The sequence below is a fragment of the Alligator sinensis genome, unplaced genomic scaffold (genome assembly GCF_000455745.1).
Source record: "Alligator sinensis unplaced genomic scaffold, ASM45574v1 scaffold699_1, whole genome shotgun sequence".
Taxonomy (NCBI): Eukaryota; Metazoa; Chordata; order Crocodylia; family Alligatoridae; genus Alligator; species Alligator sinensis.
In genome coordinates, this window is record NW_005842359.1 from 442,079 (window position 1) to 449,217 (window position 7,139).

Consider the following 7,139-nt stretch of genomic DNA (forward strand, 5'->3'; position numbering starts at 1 on the left):
AAAGTTACAAACTGGTTTTAACATCCATACTGAATAATAACCTAAATATCCAGCTGAAATGAGAGAATAACTGAGTATCCAAGAACCGTTAGAGAGCCAAGCACCATTTACCTTAAATTCTACTTCACACTTACTGACTCCTACTGAAACACGAGATCCATTACAGGTCCAACAGCACTTTCCAGGGGTGGCATATGCTAGTCGTACATAGTCAGCTCAGTTACAATTTATATCGTGCCAAGTTTCATTCTCATGAAAGGATGAATAATAAGGAGCTGACATTTGGGTCACAGTCAAGGATACTGGTATCATGGGTATCCCTCCGGTAGAATGGATAGGGACATGACTACATATTCAACATCTAGAGACATTTAAGTCTATCCTAATTTGGTTGACTAAAGACAAAAACACATTTCCATAGGCCAGGTTTAGAAATCCAATACAAATAGTCAATAGGAGGGACTCCACGTTTGGTTATTAATGGGCTCTTTTCTTGGAGTCTTAATCTTTAATCCTTGGTTTCATTAGGAGGAACAGTCTTTTTGCAGTGCGACGCGTGGATCCAAGTAGATAGTCCTTGACACTTTACTGCAGTGTTAGTGGTGAGAAGAACTTGGAACGGACCTTTCCAGCGAGGTTCTAAAGCTGATTTTCTTTGGTGGATTTTTACATGAACCCAATTTCCTGTCTGCAAGGAACGGCAGGCTTCTTCAGGCTCTCTGGGTAAAGCTTGGACCTGTGAACAAAAGGCCTTAACACGTTTCATTAATCCTTAACAATATTGTAATACAATCATCAGCTAAGTGGATATTAATCTGAGAAGGTGGTAAGGGTGGGGAGGATGGAAGTCGCATAGGTCTCCCCATAAGGACTTCATGTGGGCTGAGTCTAGTCTTCCGATTAGGGGTGGATCGCATGCTCATTAATGCTAATGGTAGAGCATCTGGCCATTTTAAACCAGTTTCAGCACAGATTTTTGCTAGTTTATTTTCCAGTATCCTGTTTTGTCTCTCTACAGCACCTGCTGACTGTGGGTGATAAGGGCAGTGAAAGTTCTGTCGAATCTGCAGAGCTTTGCATATTTCTTGCATACTTTGCCCAGTAAAGTGAGATCCCCTGTCACTATTAATGGTAAGTGGTATTCCAAATCGCGGGATAAAGTCCTTTAAAAGGATTTTAGCGACAGCTTTAGTATCGGCCCTTGCCACAGGATAGGCTTCAATCCAATTTGAAAACATACAAACTATAACAAGTACATATTGATATTTACAACATTTCGGCATTCGTATAAAGTCAATCTGAATATTTACAAATGGTCCCCAAGATGGGGGATGTGCGACTTTCTTAGTTTTAACAGGTTTGCCTACATTATAGGCTTGACACACAGGACAAGCCTGGCAGTAGTGCTGAGTGATGGTATGTTCCAAATTTTCCTTCCAATCAGGTTGAATACCCACGATCATCCCCCCCTTTGCTCACATGGGTCACTCCATGGTACATGCGAGCAAGGTAGGGAAGTAAGACCTTGGGCGCAACCAGGTGGCCATCCAGGGAGCGCCAAAGGTGGTCAGGGTGTAATATGCACCCATGCACTCTCCAGGTATCTTTTTCAGAATCTGCGGCCTGATCTTGGAGGAATGCAACAACATGAAAAGTTGCAATAGGAGACTGCTCATGAGAAAAAAACAATTGCTCAGCCTGAGGGGGTGAAAGGGCCACAGCTCTGGCTGCAGAGTCAGCCAGAGTATTTCCACCCGTAACTTCATCCTGGGAAGACTGGTGAGCAGCACATTTAATAATAGCAACAGCAACAGGTAATTGAAGGGCATCTAATAAGGCAGGTATATAAGAACCATTACGAATGGGTGTGCCATTTGAGGTAAGAAACCCACATTGTTTCCATAATTGCCCATAATCATTGACAACATCAAAGGCATAACCCAAATCTGTGTATATATTAACAGTTTTACCTTTAGCAAGGGTACAGGCACGAGTGAGGGCAACAAGTTCAGCAATTTGGGCAGAATAGACAGACGGAAAAAATTACTTTCAAGTACCTCATGCTGGGAACATACAGCATAACCTGCAACAAGAGTTTCTTTAGAGTTTCTTAGGCAGGACCCATCAACATACAAGACTAGATCAGCATTTGGAATGGGAATGTCCTTAAGATCAACCTGGGGTAAAGTTAAATGAACGGTAACAGCGAGGCAGTCATGAGGCTCGCCATCAGAAGGTGCAGGTAACAAGGAAGCAGGATTAAGTACAGAGCACCGAACTAAAGTAATGTGGGCCGCAGAAAGTAGCAGAATTTCATATTTAGTTAAACGAGCATTTGAAAGGTGCTGGGTTTTGGTTTTTAAAAGAAGTGTGGTCACTGAGTGGGGTACAGCAACAGTTAAGGGCAAAGCTAGAGCAATGTTTTCAGATGATTCTACAAGAATGGCGGCAGCTGCAACTGCCCAAAGGCATGGTGGAAACCTGGTTGCTACAGGATCTAAGGCTGTACTATAGTAGGCGATAGGACAATGTTTATCTCCATGGGATTGAGTAAGTACCCCCAGAGCAAAGCCATCTTTTTCATGACAAAAGAGTGTAAAAGGCTTTGAATAATCAGGAAGTCCCAGTGCAGGTGCCTGCGAAAGGGCAACTTTAATGACAGAAAAGGCGTTTTTGGCTTCTGGAGACCACTGCAAGGGTTCAGGGGTGTCCTTTAAGGTAAAATTTTGCAAGGGTTTTACAATTGAGGCATAGCCCAAAATCCATTGGCGGCAATATCTGGACATGCCTAAGACGGTGCGCACTTGAGAGACGGTTGTAGGCCGAGGGATTTTTAAGAATTATTTCAACTTGTGCAGTTGAAAGGTGACGTTCTCCAGTGGAAAACATGCCTAAGACGGTGCGCACTTGAGAGACGGTTGTAGGCCGAGGGATTTTTAAGAATTATTTCAACTTGTGCAGTTGAAAGGTGACGTTCTCCAGTGGAAATACCATGGCCTAAATAATGAACCTTTGGTAAGCAGAGCTGAAGTTTTTCTTTAGAAGCTTTATGGCTTTTTAGAGCAAGACAGGTCAAAAGGTGCAGAGAATCGATTTTACAGGCTTCAAAGGAAGGTGAGGCAAGCAATAGATCATTGACATACTGGATAAGGACAGAACAGGTTTTGAACTGAATGTCATCTAAATCTTTCTTCAAAATTTGTGAAAAGATAGAAGGGGACTCTGTATACCCTTGTGGGAGTCTAGTCCAAGTATATTGTAAGCCTTTATAAGTAAATGCAAACAAAAACTGAGTATCTGGATGAATAGGAACTGGAAAAAAAAGCAGAGCACAAGTCTACAACAGTAAAGAAACAAGCTTTCAGTGGATTACAAGAAAGAATGGTAGCTGGGTTAGGTACTACAGGAAAAAATAGGTAAAACAACAGAATTAACGGCTTGCAGGTGTTGCACAAAGCGATAGGTAGTTTTGCCTGGTTTCTTAACTGGCAGAATTGGAGTACTACAAGGACTAGAAGTGGGGACCAAGATACCTTGTTGAAGGAGGGAAGAAGTGACTGGTGCGAGTCCTTGCTCAGCCTCCTTGCTGAGAGGATACTGGGAAATGTGCGGGAGCTGCTTTCGCAGATCAAGACGAATTTTAACAGGTTTAGCGGTGTGTATCTACCCCACTTCATTAGCATGTTGCGACCATAGGGCAGGGGGTACCTGTTTAAGGATTTCTTCTTTGAAATCAGGGTTTGTTGTAGAAATAGGTGGGATTGCTGGTTCAATCATAGCAGCAAAAACTGTGCATTCATTTTCCGCTGGTACTTCAAGGAAAACTCCATCCGCTGTACAATAAATAGTACAACCGAGTTTACAAAGTAGGTTACGACCTAAAAGATTAACAGGGGTAAAAGGGCTTAAAAGGAAGGCATGGTGGTCAGAGATAGGACCAAGAGTAACGGACAAGGGTTGAGTTACAGGATGAGAAATTACTTGGTTAGAAATGCCGACAGCATTAACAACAGCATTGGAAAGAGGTGGATCAGGAAGATCAAAAAGACGCGAAGCGGTATGGCTTGCCCCTGTGTCAACAAGGCAAGTTACCCTTTTCCCCAATATGGTACATTCTACAAAGGGTCCAGACTGATCAACAGGTAAGAGTGGTGAAAAGATGAAGTTACTATCCCTCAGGCGGTCCTAATATTGAGATAAAGAATTTTGGGGAAGAGACAGGGAAAAATTGCTGATGGTGTTGATTTGCAGTTTCCCATTGAAGGGATAGAGGTAGGCGGTCTGTTGGGACATTCTCCTTTCCAATGACCGGTTTGATCGCAGTAAAAACAGGAAGAACGGTCAATGGAGGAAACATTCATCTGCCAGCACCCGTGTCCCTTTCCTCAGCCTCGTGAATTCCCTTTTTCATGACCACATCCTCTGGAGTGATAGGTTTGAAGTTGCAAAGCCGTTAACTTGGCTTCATTATTTTCTTTCTTTCTTTCCTAACATGCTAAACAATGGTTGGCAACTGTAACTAGTTCGTTTAATGGTTTTGTTTGCCAGCCCACACAGATGTTATGCAATTGGTCTCCTAATTTAGGCTACAGGCCTTGGACAAATGTGGCTGCAATTGTTTCCCGAGTGTTTTGGGTAGCTTCATCTATTCCTGAGTGTCTTTCAAAGACTTCTTTGAGTCGGTCTAAATAGTCTGCTGGAGTCTCTCCTTTATTCTGTTTACAATTATTAATTTTAGACCAGTCAGTTTTCTTAGGACATACAACAGATATGGCTTCTGGTAAACGGCATCAGGTGGTTGCAAGATCTGTGCCATGACCAGGGTCTCGCTGTGGCCAGTCTGCCTCATGTGTCAGGCATTGTCGTACTTCAGAAGGAAGTACTGCAAGCAAAAGTTGGTTCATATCAGACCATGTAGGGTTGTAACACTTAATAACTGTTTGGAGCTCATCTTTAAACTTCTGGGGCTTTTCTCTGATGTTAGGAAATTCTTTAACTAGATTTCGTAAATCTCTAGGTGTCCAAGGGGCATGTACCATTACCAAGCCTTGTGCACCTGATAATTGGCGCAATGGTACTTGAATAATAGGGCCCTTTTTAGGGCAACTGTTATTTAAACCCACAGGGGAATATGAGCCTGCAGAAGCACCTCCGGACTACAAGGTGGAGTTTCCAATTCAGGTGGAAGGTGTTCGGGGTAAGGTGGTGGTTGGGCCAAAGAAGAAGTACTTTCTAGAATATCTTCTACAGACTTGTTCTTGGTCTCGGTCTCATGAGTTAGTTGGGGATATAAATGGGTAGGAGGTGCTGAGGGATGATTAGCCTGGCCGGGGCTGTATCCATTTTTCAATTGCTTAATTTCTGCTTTTAGTTTTTCTTGGGAGTCCTTAAGACTCCTTACCCAGGATTCTTGTTGCCTCTTACTACTTTCTTCATACCAGTCAAAATAGACATCCCATTGAGTTTGAGGGGTCTTACTACCTTGGGACTCTAGAACTTTTCGGAGGCGGATCAGTTTATCAAGATCAAAAGTTCCCTCTGAAGGAAATTGTTTTGGAGGGTTATCCCTGGTATACCAATTCCATTCATCTAAAAACTTACACGACTTTTGACCATAATGTGCATACATATAACCTGCTGGGGTTCCTTTTGGTGGGGCTGGAACATCTTTTGACCCAGAGCCCCCCATCCCTCAATTCACACAGGGCACTCACACAGGGAAGAAGGTAAGGGACTTGATGTGCCAATTTTGAACCGAGGGCAGCACACGAAGTGGTGTCCTAACAGTTATTTGGTCACATCAACCACCAGTTACCCGGATGGTTTGCATGGATGGGGAAAGGATAAACCTGTCTGCTGGGTCACGAGGTTCCAGCTGGGCCCCTTTGCATTCAAGTCTGCCTTTCTAGACAGCTTTGGGGCGGCTAGACCCAACCTTAGTTTTCAGAGCTGGTCAGCAGCTTATATTCTTTTATTTCACACAAGGGAACTTCTGCGCTGGGGCACAGGGTTCAGGAATATTTCTTTAGTTCCAGCCTTGGTCAGCGACACCATGGAAAACGCTCACATTATTCCCCAGGTTTTTATATTTCTTAGTCTAGACTTTTCCTTTTACTCTTTTAATTTTAAACAGGTTTCATACAAACTCTTTAGGGTGTCTGACAAGTTCGTATTTCAAAAGTTCAGATGGCATAAGCTCAAACTGGTTTCTCTGACCCGCACAGGCAGTTCTCTACTGGTAACCCCTTTCAAAAGGTCTCTTACCTTGATTTGGCACCTGGGGTTTTGGAGGGGAACGGTCTGCAAGCCCGTCGGCACTCTCAGCCGGGCGTTGCCATCCAAGTCACGGCACCAAGAATTGTGGAAGAAACAGGCTTCACTCTGTGGTTTGGTTTTGAAGTTGTCAGAGACTTTTATTATACAAGCAGCTGCAGGGGAGGACACCAAACAAACAGAGCTTCCTCTTATCAGTTCCACATGCCCCCCAACAGACAATTGAAGCAAGCTTTTTATGTTTCAATTCAGATCACATGACGCAAGAAATAACAAGTCAAAGAAAAACTGATTTGAGCCAGAAAACCTTGTGCGCCTGGTAATTGGCGCAATGGTACTTGAATAATAGGGCCCTTTTTATGGCACTTGTTATTTAAACTCACAGGGGAATATGAACCTGCAGAAGTGCCCTCCAGACTACAAGGTGGAGTTTCTAATTCAGGTGGAAGGTGTTTGGGGTAAGGTGGTGGTTGGGCCAAACAAGAAGTACTTTCTAGAAAATCTTCTACAGACTGGGTCTCGGTCTCATGAGTTAGTTGGGGATATAAAGGGGTAGGAGGTGCTGAGGGAAGATTAGCTTGGCCAGGGCTGTATTCATTTTTCAATTGCGTAATTTCTGCTTTTAGTTTTTCTTGGGAGTCCTTAAGACTCCTTACCCAGGATTCTTGTTGCCTCTTACTACTTTCTTCATACCAGTCCAGACATCACATTGAGTTTGAGAGGTCTTGCTACCTCGGAACTCTAGAACTTTTCGGAGGTGGATCAGTTTATCAAGATCAAAAGTTCATAGATTCATAGATGTTAGGGTCGGAAGGGACCTCAATAGATCATCGAGTCCGACCCCCTGCATAGGCAGGAAAGAGGGC